Raw genomic sequence first — 13932 nt, 5'->3', positions numbered from 1 at the left:
CAGAGTTTTGCTCTTGTTGCCCAGGCTGGAGTGCAGTAGTGTGCTCTCGGCTCACCTTAACCTCTGCCTCCCGGGTTTAAGTGATTCTCCTGTCTTAGCCCCCTGAGTAGCTGGGATTACAGGCATGTGCCACAAAGCGTGGCTAATTTTGTATATTTTTAGCAGAGACTAAATTCTCCATGTTGGTTCTCCATGTTGGTCAGGCTGGCCTTGAACTCCCGACCTCAGGTGATCCAACTGCCTCGGCCTCCCAAAGTGCTGGGATTACAGGTGCGAGCTACCGCACCAGGCCTGTTTTTATAATTTCTAATATTACTTCTTAACAAAAATCATCCTTTGAAGTTGTTTACAAAACAATCTTTTTTTTTTTTTTTGAGACAGAGTCTCATTCTGTCACTCAGACTGGAGTACAGTGGCACAATCTCGGCTCACTGCAACCTCCGCCTCCTGGGTTCAAGCAATTCTCCTCCCTCAGCCTCCAAAGTAGCTGGGATTACAGTTGTGCATGACCATACCCAGCTAATTTTTTTTGTATTTTTAGTAGAGACAAGGTTTCACCAGGTTGGCCAGGCTGGTCTCGAACTCCTGACCTCACGTGATCTGCCCACTTTGGCTTCCCAAAGTGCTGGGATTATAGGCATGAGCCACTGTGCTTCCCCTGCAAGCTCCTAATGAAACAGGCAGATGTGTTCCACAGGAAAAACTTCAAAACCATAGTAAAAGGTATTAAGAAGGAGGAGGTTAACCTGAATTAGCTATATCAAATGTGAGCTTAATAACAGTATAACGGTTCTACTATATTTCTTCCAACAGTCCTTGGATCTCTCTCCAGTTTTAGTAACTTATCAGAGACCATAAAAATTTCTCTGTTTGTAGTGGGTGTTAACATGTGACATGAAAAAAAAATAAACAAGAAATCAAAAAGAATAAGAATACGATAAAAGAAATTAAAAAAAAATTTGATGATCTAGACTCAAAGACTCTAAAACTTTATCTTCATCCTTCTTTAATCTGTGCAGTTAACATTTCTGAGAATCACAACATGAATATTCCATAAATGTGCTGCTTCCAGTTATACAGACAAAGTTTGTACCCTATGTCATCAATCCTCTAACATTCTATATATCTATATATCTCATCTATACACCAATCATATATTTCAGCTTGCCAGTGTTTGGATAACACTGGCTATACACTATACTAACAGAACTAAGTCTTTTGAAATCTATGTCTTTAGCTGTCAGAACTGTAAAATCTAGGTTCAGTTTTTTTTATTAATGTTTTATTTCTCCAATTTTATTTACCCCTTCAAAACTCCATCAGACAGGATAATATAAGTGTTTGTTAAAGAAAAATAAAATAAATAAATATCTTACACCTAAGATAAAAAGGAAAGAAATCTGTTCTTGAATGAAAGTCAATTCACTAACTAGCTCCGCTTAGTTTTCCCAAATAGCAAACCATTAGAACTATTAAGATTACAGCCCAAATAACAAGTGGTTCCTAAGAGAGATTAAACAAGTTGGGCCTGCATAACCTGTAGCCTTGATAACCTTTAGCTTTAAATCCAACACACTACACAAGAACTTTCCCTACAGGTCCTCAAGACAAGGTATTTTCAAGTTCCTGAGCAATATAACATTAAATGTCAATCATGTCCTGTTACTCAGAAAATATACAGAACTCATCATAGCCACAAACACTCTCAGGAGATCCAACTGTGAGTTGATACTATTAATAGCAAACATTTATGGAATGCTTCTTATGGGTCAGGCACCGTTCTAAGTACTTTTAATATATTAACTAATTTTTTCCTCTTCCTCTTCCCCTTCCTCTTCCTCTCCCTCCCCCTCCCCCTCCTTCTCCTCCTCCTCCTCCTCCTCCTTCTCTTTTAATTGAGACAGAGTCTCGCTCTGTTACCGAGGCTGGAGCACAGTGGCATGATCTCAGCTCACTGCAACCTCCACCTCCAAGGTTTAAGCAATTTTCATGCCTCAGCCTCCTGAGTAGCTGGGATTACAGGCATATGCCACCATGCCTAGCTAATATATTAATTATTTTAATCTTTCAATAAGTCTATAAAATAAAAGCTATTTGTTATCACCATTTTACAGATGAGAAAACTAAGACACAGAGAGTAACTTGCCCAATGCTATACACATAGTAAGTCACCAACCTGGTATTCAAGCCCAAGCAGGCTAGCTTCAAAGCCTGAGTTCTCAAACCACAGCTATATGTCTCATAATGGAACAATGCAGACAGGACTGGTGATATTTAAAAGCTGACCGAGCTTAAAATGTATGATATGCCACACTATAGTCACCAACAGCCAGAACTCTCAAGCCAAGTAATGAGAACATATGAGAAGACGGCAACTTTTCTTCTTTATCCTTTACCATTCTCATTTTTTTCCCCAGGTCTCCCAAGTATGAGTATGAGTTAACACAAGTGAAGTGCTTTAAATAGTGCCTGGCAAATAGTAAGTGCTCACTAAGTGTTAAGAGTGGGTAGCGGTATAAAAATAGTAGAGTATGTCTGCTGACCCTATTTCACTCTAACAGCTAGGATAGGCAAGGAACTGTTGATATTTCTACGCCCTTTCCCTCTTTGTGATTACAGGAAATGAACTGGGACAATACATAAATGTAATCCACTGTCGCAAACCCTAATGACTCTTCAATCATGTTATTTCACCTGACCATGTACACATGAGCAAACTGCTTCATTCCTCAGTCCTCTTTTTTTGGTTTACAAAGACTGGACTGGGGCCAGAAGAGAGCAGAATAAAGCAGCTTTGTAACCTTTTGACTAGTTGCCAAGAACAGAAGCAAAGTTTGTGAAAACCAACTGAATGGACCTAAACTTTTGACTGTTAGATGGAAACTAGCAAAGGATTCTAATGATGGAAGCTCAGCATACAACCGAGCATTTTCAACCTCACGATTCCAGAATTAGTTTTTAAAATAATGTGCCTAGACACGGTAAAGAACAGAGATGACAGTAATGGTAATCAGGACAATAGGACCTCCCTCTCTCAGTGACTGTTCTGCAGCTATTTAGGTTAAAAGTTTTACAGAATCCAGGTACACTGCAGAGAAAAAAACTAGCAAACCTAAACATTTTCTTTTTTTTTTTTTGGTAGAGACAAGGTCTCGCTATCTTGCCCAAGCTTCTTGCACTCCTGGGCTTAAGTGATTGACATTTAATGTTATATTGCTCAGGAGCTTGAAAAGTGCGGGGATTACAGGCATGAGGCACCACACCTGGCCCCAAACCGAAACTTTTTCCATTACAAAAAGACAATATTAGGGGAAAAATCTAGCAGTCACTAAAATTTTGCAAACTGCAGGTACACTGCATTAACAGGTTACCATATCAACTTAGTGAATGGAAACTAGCAGTTTGTTTTAAATTAAAAACAATAAAACAAAATAGAGGCCAGGCACAGTGGCTCACATCTATAGTTCCAGCACTTTGGGAGGCCGAGGCAGGAGGATCACTTGAGCCCAGGAGTTCAAGACCAGCCTGGGCAATATGGTGAAACCCCATCTATAAAAAACAAAACAAAAAAAAATTAGTGAGGCATGGTGGCACACACCTGTAGTCTCAGCTGCTCGGAAGGCTGAGGCGGGAGGATCACCTGACCCCAGGAGGTCAAGGCTGCAGTGAGCCGTGATAGTGACACTACACTTCAGCCCAGGTGATACAGGGTGAGATCCTGTCTCAAAAAACAAGCAAACAAACCAAATAGAATAGAAAATATTAATATTACAATGCATCACCAGTAGTAAAAATATTGTTTCAAGAAACTTCTGTTTCGATTTCAAATATTAATATGTACACATATGTGTCTGAGTACTGGATAGCAGTGTAAAATGTATTTTATGGTGGGTCATGATCAGAACAGTTTGAAAGCCACTTTACCAGAAACAAAAAACTGGCCAGTCAAAAACGGAAGAAAGTAACCACTTCACACTACATAGGAAACAACATTCAGAGTTTGATGGTTCTCTTTTTCGTTTGTTTTGAGACGGAGTTTTGCTCCTGTTGCCCAGGCTGGGGTGCAACGGCGCGGTCTCGGCTCACTGCAACCTCTGCCTCCCGGGTTCAAGCAATTCTCCTGCCTCAGCCTCCCAAATAGCTGGGATTATAGGCGCCTGCCACCACGCCCGGCTAAATTTGTATTTTTTTTAGTAGAGACGGGGTTTCACCATGTTGGCCAGGCTGGTCTTGAACTTCCGTCTCAGGTGATCCTCCCGCCTCGGCCTCCCAAAGTGCTGGGATTACAGGCATGAGCCACCACGCCCAGCCGATGGTTCTCTAAACTGTAGTTTTATATAAGCAAGCCTCTGAAAGAGAACAAAAAAGATAAAGGAAACCACTGAGTTATTTCCAAAATTTTTTTTTGCACAGAATGTGAGGTATCTACAGTAAATAAATACATACTAACAGAAAATACATAGAAATGAAAACAAAAATTTTCAGTTTATCTAGCTATTAAATGCCCCACTAAATATGAGAGATGGCCTATTCTCTTTGCGAAGCTCTAGTTCTCACTCTCAAGAACATTATTCATTAGTGTTGCCTAATTACTGCTTCCTAACCTATAGCAGAGGAACACCTGGTGAAAAGGAAAAGCAGATTTCAAAATTCTTCTTTAAATTATCACAGATGTTTCCTAAATTTGACATTGTTAAATTCAAAAGACAAAATTCAGTGATGTAATAAAACACTGATTTTATAAGATATTGAGGCACTTTTTTTTTATCCTATAATCTTCTCTAAAGTCTGAAATATTCCCCAAAATTCATACATGTATATACTGGATTATTCCTTTGGTAAAGAGAGTGAGATTACCATATTCATATCATCAATCTACTAGGAAAATTAACATCATTGTGCTAAATTAAATGTTCCTCTTATTTTGAAAAGGGGAGGGGCACAACAGGTGAAGTTGACCTAAATTGTTTTTTTTTTTTTTTTTTTTTTTTTTGAGATGGAGTCTTGCTCTGTCGCCCAGGCTGGAGTGCAATGGCCGGATCTCAGCTCACTGCAAGCTCCGCCTCCCGGGTTCACGCCATTCTCCTGCCTCAGCCTCCCGAGCAGCTGGGACTACAGGCGCCCGCCACCATGCCCGGCTAATTTTTTTGCATTTTTTAGTAGAGACGGGGTTTCACCGTGTTAGCCAGGATGGTCTCGATCTGCTGACCTCGTGATCCGCCCGTCTCGGCCTCCCAAAGTGCTGGGATTACAGGCTTGAGCCACACGCGCCCGGCCCATCGTATTTCAATTACTATGGAAACTAAAAAAAAATTCAACTCACCTAAAAGCTATCATTCTAATGTATTCCGTAGTAACGGTGCTGATAGCAATACCTACCAATTTTCCCTAAATTCAGTAATTGCTACAATATTAAATTTCAGGAGAAAGAAAACTATTGAAATTTTTAAATACACTGATTATCAGACCCACATAATATAAAAGAGAATTGCTTTGAATCAAAAATTAAATGTTTAACTAAAACTAAAGAACATTCTAAATATCAACAAGTATTATCATCATAGCAAAAGCTTACTCTGTTTCCAGCTGCCATAAACAATACTTTTTCCCACCAAGTGAAAAAGGACAAAAGCTACTATAAAAAACAGTATACTTAACGTTCAAATTAACAGAAGAGTTAACATGAGAATTAAAATTAGTATTCCTAATCAAATGTCACTTCATTGGCCAGAAATATTTATACTTTTCTGTAACCGAGAATTCTTAATGATTCCTCAACTGTTTTCAAAATATTCAGAAAAATAATATCATTATCTGAGTACAAGACTCCTGCATTAAGGTGCACCTCAACTTACACAAAACAATCTCCTTCCCCCAGATATTTGATTAAGTTTTTTTATTTGGGCTTAATAAAGGCACAAAAGAATCATCTTAATATGATTAATAACACTCCAAATGACTATTATTTGCATCTTCTCATTTAGAAAGTAATTTGTGAAAAGTTCCCCTCATCTTTTCTAAAGTAAAAATAAAATCACTAATGTAAATATACTACTTTAAGCATGATAGTCCTAAAGAGATTAATGTACTCTAAACATGATAGTCCTGAAGAGTTTAATGTACTTAATTTTACAGAAATTTCCAAATTTGGAAATGAGACCAGTGGTGAATCAGATGTTTCAGTTTTAGTCTTCTGTTTTATATTTCCAAGATGTTAAATTCATATGGGAATGGTAAGATTTAAGAATTTTTTTTTTTTTTTTTTTGGAGACGGAGTCTTGCTCTGTCGCCCAAGCTGGAGTGCAGTGGCCAGATCTCAGCTCACTGCAAGCTCCGCCTCCCAGGTTTATGCCATTCTCCAGCCTCAGCCTCCTGAGTAGCTGGGACTATAGGCGCCCACCACCTCGCCCGGCTAGTTTTTTGTATTTTTAGTAGAGACGGGGTTTCACTGTGTTAGCCAGGATGGTCTCGATCTCCTGACCTCGTGATCCGCCTGTCTTGGCCTCCCAAAGTGCTGGGATTACAGGCTTGAGCCACCGCGCCCGGCCAGATTTAAGAATTTTAAGACTACTACATAAGTTTGTTTAATACTCTGAAGATAAAAGAAAAAAATTAACTTCGAGGGGCCATTTTATAAAAAATAGTGACTCATCTCCAAGTAACTCCAAAGTAATTCACTTCCATAAGATAATTTTTCTAACGGAGGAGGAATTTGATCCTGTATTGTCTTAATATATGGTTTTATCATCTGAGAAACATCGGTAGTAAAAGGTTTGCAATTTGCCTTAAGCCATCATTAGTAAAAAGGCCAAACAAAACCCTCCCTTAAGGTTCCTAACCAAAAGCAGTACTCTTTTGTGTTACAGATAAACTAGATTTTAAACCTCAACCTATAGAGAAATCACTAAAGCAGTAGAACCTTGTACAAAAAAGATTAACTCAGGAGCCAAAAAGACTAAGTTCAAATCCAGCTCTTTGATAACTAGTTGTGTTACTTTGGGCAAGTTACATAACTTCTGTACATCCGTTTCCTTATATGTAAAATGGAGATATTAATAGTACCCTTGGCTGGGCACTGTGGCTCACGCCTGTAATGTCAGCACTTTGGGAGGCTGAGGCGGGCGGATCACGAGGTCAGGAGTTCGAGACCAGCCTGACCAACATGGTGAAACCCCATCTGTACTAAAATACAAAAATTAGCTGGGCATGGTGGCGCATGCCTGTAATCCCAGCTACTCAGGAGGCTGAGGCAGGAGAATCACTTGAACTTGGGAGGCGGAGGATGCAGTGACCCAAGATTGTGCCACTGCATTCTAGCCTAGGCAACAGGACAAGGGCAAGACTCAAAAAAAAAAAAAAAAAGAATAGTACCCTTATTTCATAGGGTTGTAAAGATTAAAGAGTTAATACATGTAAACTACTTAGAATAGTTCCTGGTACATAGTAAGTGCTATGTAAAGTTCACTTTTACTTTTACCATTTTACCACTACAGATTTTCATGTTTCAGTTATCAAAAAGTTCTCCAAGTGAAAATTACTTGATTGTATCTATAATGAAAGAACATGATTTTATGTTAAGTTTATTTAATTCTAATTATGTTAAGTCTTACGTTTAATTCAGAAATGTACAAATAAGATCAAATTCAGAATTTAAGTGTAAATATCAGCCGGATACAATATTACCTAATCACATAAATAGCCTAAATATGTACTACTGTAACTGTACACAGCAGGTGCCTAAACAATATTTGCTGAAATAAATGTATTACAAAGAGTATTGCTAATTATTTTCTAGGGAAGAAAATGAAAACCATCTAACTGCTACAAACATTAACCAAGCTATTAAGTTAAAGTGCATCCAACACAATCTATAGTAAGATCTTCATGATATGAAGCACTGACTGCCTTGGGCTGATCTGTTAACTTATTTACAGTAAGTTGGTACTATTTAAACTACACATTCCTTTTCTGGTTCAAAATACTATTGCATACTTAAATGGGAAAACAGCAAAGACAAATTTTATGAAGCCCATATTTTAAATGGCTGTTTTTAAATATACTATAAATAACAGAGAAAATGCCTAAATTACTTCTACATTTAATAATTAACTACCCTGGGACTTAGGTTGATGGAACTAAATAAAAATATCAAGGATGGTATGTTCCATTATTTGCTATGTTCTCTGACAGTAAAAGATACCAGTACCAACAGGGTAGTTTAGAGCTTAAGCCATATACTTTGTAAAAGAATATGCACTTGTATTTTTAAGTCAATTACAAAACAGAAAGTTCACCTATTTTCCACTTTACTATCAATATAACAATTCAACCTTTGGTATAAACTAATTAGATGAATATATGGGAAGAACTGCCTATTCTTTATATATATATGTATATGTGTGTATACATATATATATATATATTTTTTTTTTTGAGACCAGTCTCCCTCTGTTGCCCAGGGTGGAGTGCAGTAGCACGATCTCGGCTCACTGCAACCTCTGCCTCCCTGGTTCAAGCAATTCTTGTGCCTCAGCCTCCCGAGCAGCTGGGACTACAGGCACACACTGCCACATCCAGCTAATTTTTCGTATTTTAGTAGAGATGGGGTTTCACCATGTTGCCCAGGCTGTTCTCAAACTCCTGAACTCAGGCAATCCGCCCGCCTCGGCCTCCCAAAGTGCTGACTATTCCTAATATTTTAAAATACACATTCCTATTTTGAACTATTCTTCCTCCATTTAAATCATACATGAGCTAAAGTATCCTGTTGTTACATGCAGAACAGAAATATCTTTTGAACAAGCTGCTACCTAAAAAGAAGTTCCATGAGCCTTTTATTTATAATCAAAACAAAATAAATGAAGTCATGAAAAAGCTTAGGCAGAGCACAGAAACCACAATGCTACAAGGTACAAGTGACAAGGACTTGTTGGAGGTATATTTTGTTTCTTAAATTTTCAAAACTACATCAGCCGCCTGTGGGTGGTGGCTCACACCTTAATTCCAGCACTTTGAGAGGCCAAGGCAGGCGGATTGCTTGAGTCCAGGAGTTTGAGATCAGCCTGGGAAACATGGTGAAACCCTGCCTCTCCAAAAAAATTTAAAAATTAGCCAGGCGTGGTGGCATAAGTCTGTAGTCCCAGCTATTCTGGAGGCTGTGGGAGGATGGCTTCAGCCCAGGAGGTCGAGGCTACAGTGAGCCAAGATCGTGCCACTGCACTATAGCCTGGCCAATAGAGCAAGGTTTTTTTTTTTTTTTGAGACAAAAAAACAAACAAAAAACTACATCTCCTTAAACATAGGATTCAAGGACCAAAAAACAAACAAAAAAATGTAAGACAAAGTACACTAGCAAATAAAATGACAAAAAAGAACAAAAAATAATCAAACCAAACCAAAATAAGAAAACTTGGTAAGCATAAAGCTAATATACAGAAACATATTTTAAATTGACCCCTTAGGGCTACAAACTAAAGTAGAAATTTTTATAGAAAATCAACAGTAATTTTTTCCCTGAGCTTTAAAAACAAACACACATTAAGCTGTCTCTGGGTTGGTTTGTTTGTTTGTTTGTTTGTCTGGTTTGATTTCATTTGGCAGCTAGGTGGAGGGGCAGGCTTGAAGATCAGCAGCATGAACACAACTGCTTCAATGACAATACAGGACGCTCATTTAATTAATGGCTTCAATGCAAAATATACAGGCCAAAGTCATTTTAGAAGAGCAAAAGAGACTCCTAAAACTTTTCAACTTCTACTTCTGCACAAAACAGTTTCTTTCTCTAGTCCCTCTTTGAAGACAAAATGACTTCGGCTTTGGATTTTAAAATCCGTGTCATAGATTTCTTATCCTAATAGTCTCATTCATATATGACATACATATACTGAAATGACCCACTAAATACTATATTGTGCTTTCCAGCCTATGGCTTTAATGGAATTAACACCCGCTACTCTGAGAGCACGTACGGGACTTAAAAAAAATGACCTTGGAAAAATGATTAACTGCTTAAGTTGTAATTTATTTATTTATTTTTTAAGAGACAGGGTCTCACTCTGTTGCCCTGTGGAGTGCAGTGTCGTGATCACAGCTCACTGTAACCTCAAAATCTTGGGCTCAAGCGATTCTCCAACCTCAACCTCCTGAGTAGTTGGGACTACAGGCGCACACCACTACACCAGGCTAATTTTGTCTATGTTGCCCAGGCTGGTCTTGAACTCCTGGCCAATCCTCCCAGCTTGGCCTTCCAAAGTGCTGGGGATTATAGGTGTGAGCCACCATGCCAGACTTAAACCCTAATTTCTTTATGCTTTGTAAATAAAAGTGCCACTTCTTACTACTGACAATGGTATATAATCTTTAAAAGTAGATTTTATTATTTTCTATTGTTTTGAAGACAGAGTGATTTCCCATCATTTTTGGGGTTTAACGTTCTTATATTAATCTGCATTAATAAAGCTGGCATTCTCATGGCTTAAATGAAGCCCATAAACCTGAAGGTAAGGAAGCAGCTGGAGTAAGTCATACACATTGGGGTTAGTTTTGAAGGATGGAAAATAGTAAGGCCAGGTTGGACAAAAGCTAGAGCTAGGTAGTGGGGAGGAGGTACACATAAGAAACTTTCAAAGAGGCTTCGCTTAGCAGTTAGGTAAATCCTGAAAGCCAATTAGAAGGGTCCTTCTCTGTGGCTTCTAGGACTAACATGGCCAAACTCCAAAGTCCTTTGCTAAAAACAGCCAAAGAGAACCCAATTTTGGAATAAGCCAAGGTCTATACACTCTCATATGTATATGTATCATATAATGAAGGACATTTTTCTATAGCTAATTAGCCAAAAGATAAGCAGGTGCTCAGAGCTGTATTTAAGTTCTTACTGAAGTACTACATTTTAAAGCACAATTTATAGATTACAGAAACTGATCACACAAAAAGCTCTGCAATCAAGTGCTAGATATACACCATAAACATCGGGAAAAAATGAAGATTATCCAAGCCTATACTTTAGATCACGAAATTTGGGAAAGGGGGCACTAACCATTATTAAATGCAATTCTTTCATGTTATAAATGACTTTAAACCTCTAGGGAAATTTAAGAAAGGTGCCCTAAATCTCAAAATGAGAAAATGACAGTTTTACGACAAAGGTGGAAATGGTAAGAAAAAAACCCACAAAAGTTAGAATGTGGTTAGAAGTTAGTACTAAGCAATGTACTTCTGAGTAATGTAATTCTAAGTAATGTCTGGCTAATGAAGGAAGAGGAAGACAAGTAGAAAACTTAATAGGGTAAAAATGAAAAAACGCATATGTGCATACTAAGTTTAAAGAAGATTACTTTGAAATTACTATAGTGAACTCTTCAGCAGAACACTTTTCGGTAACAACACAATAAATTCCTATATCTGGGGCTAATGATCTCACAAACCCTGTCCTCTATCATCACAAGTGTCCTCTAAGAAACGTCCACGCCGAAAACAGAGCTGAACGTCCCCAAACATTCGCATTTTTGTCTCAGCTGTGCACATCCATTCTCATGGGAACACAAAACTGACAGAACGTCCTCATGCCTTGCCAATTCACAAGATCGCGCCAGCCCAACCGCTAGCAGTACCGTGTGCCTGCCACCTGTTAGCTGCTCTCGAGAGAGCCCCAAAACTGAGGTAAAGCGAAGAACTAGGAACGCCTTTGTTGAACCCTAACTATGGAAGCTACCGGAGTTAGTCTAACCCAGCGCCTTAAGGCAAAACTTCCCCCAGGCTGGGGAAGTCTTCCCATTTCGGGGCTTTGGCAAAGCCCTCCTCTAGCTAAGGACAGGCAGGAGAACCCTAGGAGAAGCACTGTCACCTACTGGTCCCAGGAGGAATGATCAAAGGTGAAGAAAGTTGGGGGACAAGGACCTAGGACCCTAGAGAGAGGCTCAGTTTCTCAGTGGTGAAGAGTGAGCGCAATTAGAAGGTGGGCCGTCTCGCCCGGTGAAAGAACGCTGAGATCCCAGATCAGGGGTAGGGGAAAAGAGGTGCTAAAAGAAGGGAGGTGGAGAAAAAAGGAGAGGCAGTGGCTGAGAGAAGCTCTGAGGTGTAAGGCAAGAAACCGAGGTTGGAAAAGGGCTGATGAGGCTGAGGAAAAACAGCAAGGCGAGAGATGCACAGAAGCGCGAGAAGGCTAAGCTGAGGTGAATAAGGCGAGGCCAGCGTGAAGGAAAGGGCTGAGGTGAGTGAAGCACTGCAGGGACAAGGGACAGGCGAATAGACTCCCACACACAAGGACCGAGGCAGAACGCTAGACCTTTCAGGCCGTGCTCAACCGGCTACGCTCAAACCCTGTCGGCAGCGGAGACTCACCCAAAAGCTGTAAAAGTCCCACAACAGGACATGGAGACCAGTACAGACCCACAGTAGAACCAAGCGAGCGGAGGAAACCGCGGCGTTAGTGTGACCCGGATGCGCATCCCTAGGAACCGGAAGTAAGCGGCCAGAGTCCCCTCACGACCCACATCTCGTTCCACTAGAAGCCTCTGGGCGCATGTGTTGAGTCTGACCGGGCGGGGAAGCGCCTAGGCTCCGCCCATTCCGCCGGCACGGCGAGCCCCGCTCATGGCCACGCCCCTCTCGAGGCCACTGAGACGGCAGCTTCTGCGTGAGCCCCAGGCAGTCCCAATGGTGCTACAGCCTTCACTTTTAAGGAGGTCTTTAAAAATGCGCGTAATCCCTACCTCGGTAAAAGGAACGTGAGAAGTGCTAGGTGCATTTGGTAGATTTAGAAAAACTATGGGAAGGAGAATGAGTGGGAAGTTTTGGAAGACATTTGGAAGGCTAGCCCAAGGTGATCTTTTTTCTTTGTTCTTTTTCTTTTTTCTTTTTTTTTTTTTGAAATGGAGTTTCGCTCTTGTTGCCCAGGCTGGAGTGCAATGGCGCGATCTTGGCTCACTGCAACCTCCACCTCCCTGGTTCAAGGGATCCTCCTGCCTCAGCCTTTCAAGTAGCTGGGATTACAGGCATGTGCCACCACGCCCGGCTAATTTTGTAGTTTTAGTAGAGACCGGGTTTCTCCATGTTGGTCAGGCTGGTCTCGAACTCCCGACCTCAGGTGATCCGCCCGCCTTGGCCTCCCAAAGTGCTGGGATTACAGGCATGAACCACCGCGTCCAGCCTTTTTTTTTTAACTTTTGACACAGAGTCTAGGTCTGTCGCCCAGGCTGGAGTGCAATGGCGCCATCTCAGCTCACTGCAACCCCCGCCTCCCGGGTTCAAGTGATCCTCCCACCTCAGCCTCCCGAGTAGCTAAGACTACCGGTGCTCACCACCACGTCTGACTAATTTTTGTATTTTTCGGTACGGACGGGGTTTTGCCGTGTTGCCCAGGCTGGTCTCCAACTCTGGAGCTCAGTTGATCTGCCCCCCTCGGCCTCCCAAAGTGCTGGGATTACAGGCGTGAGCCATTGCACCTGACCCCAAGGTGATCTTTTTATCCCCAAATTTAGTTTATTCTTAATATTATATTAAGCTTACAACTCACTTCGTGCACACTGTTTTCAGAAACAAAATTCTTAAATGTTTTGTTAATTTTAAATTACAACCCAAGTATGGGCTAGAAGCAAGGTTGAATTCAGGCTTTGTGGAGACTTGACGTTTATTCAATTTTGGGGCCTCTTTAAAATAATCAAGGCCAGGTGCAATGGCTCATGCCTGAAATCCTAGCGCTTTGGGAGGCCGAGGTCGGCGGGTTGCTTGAGCCCAGGAGTTGAAGATCACCCTGGACAACAAAGTTAGACCCTGTCTCTACAAAAGAAAGCAAAACAACAACGACAAAAAAAAAAACAGAAAAATTAGCCAGGTGTGGTGGCACGCATCTGACTGATTCCGGGAGGTAGAGGCTGCTGTGAGTTACGGTTATGCTACTGCACTCCAGCCTGGGCAACAGAGTGAGATGCTGTC

At 40.6% G+C, this 13932-nt stretch overlaps 1 protein-coding gene and 1 pseudogene across 1 annotated transcript in view; one reads left to right on the top strand and one right to left on the bottom strand.

Annotated features, from left to right (window-relative positions):
- Positions 1–12509, bottom strand: part of EYA3 (EYA transcriptional coactivator and phosphatase 3) — a 130432-nt gene extending 117923 nt beyond the window's left edge. The window contains exon 1 of the mRNA XM_017856334.1: positions 12340–12509. The gene's annotated coding sequence lies outside the window, so the exon portion shown is untranslated. The remainder of the gene's footprint in view (positions 1–12339) is intronic.
- The window catches only part of LOC108518144 (cytochrome c oxidase subunit NDUFA4 pseudogene), a 36601-nt pseudogene that overhangs the window by 6075 nt on the left and 16594 nt on the right, over positions 1–13932 (top strand).

Source organism: Rhinopithecus bieti, unplaced genomic scaffold (assembly GCF_001698545.2).
Source record: "Rhinopithecus bieti isolate Rb0 unplaced genomic scaffold, ASM169854v2 scaffold_41082, whole genome shotgun sequence".
Classification (NCBI taxonomy): Eukaryota; Metazoa; Chordata; class Mammalia; order Primates; family Cercopithecidae; genus Rhinopithecus; species Rhinopithecus bieti.
This window is presented reverse-complemented; position numbering and strand designations above follow the sequence as displayed.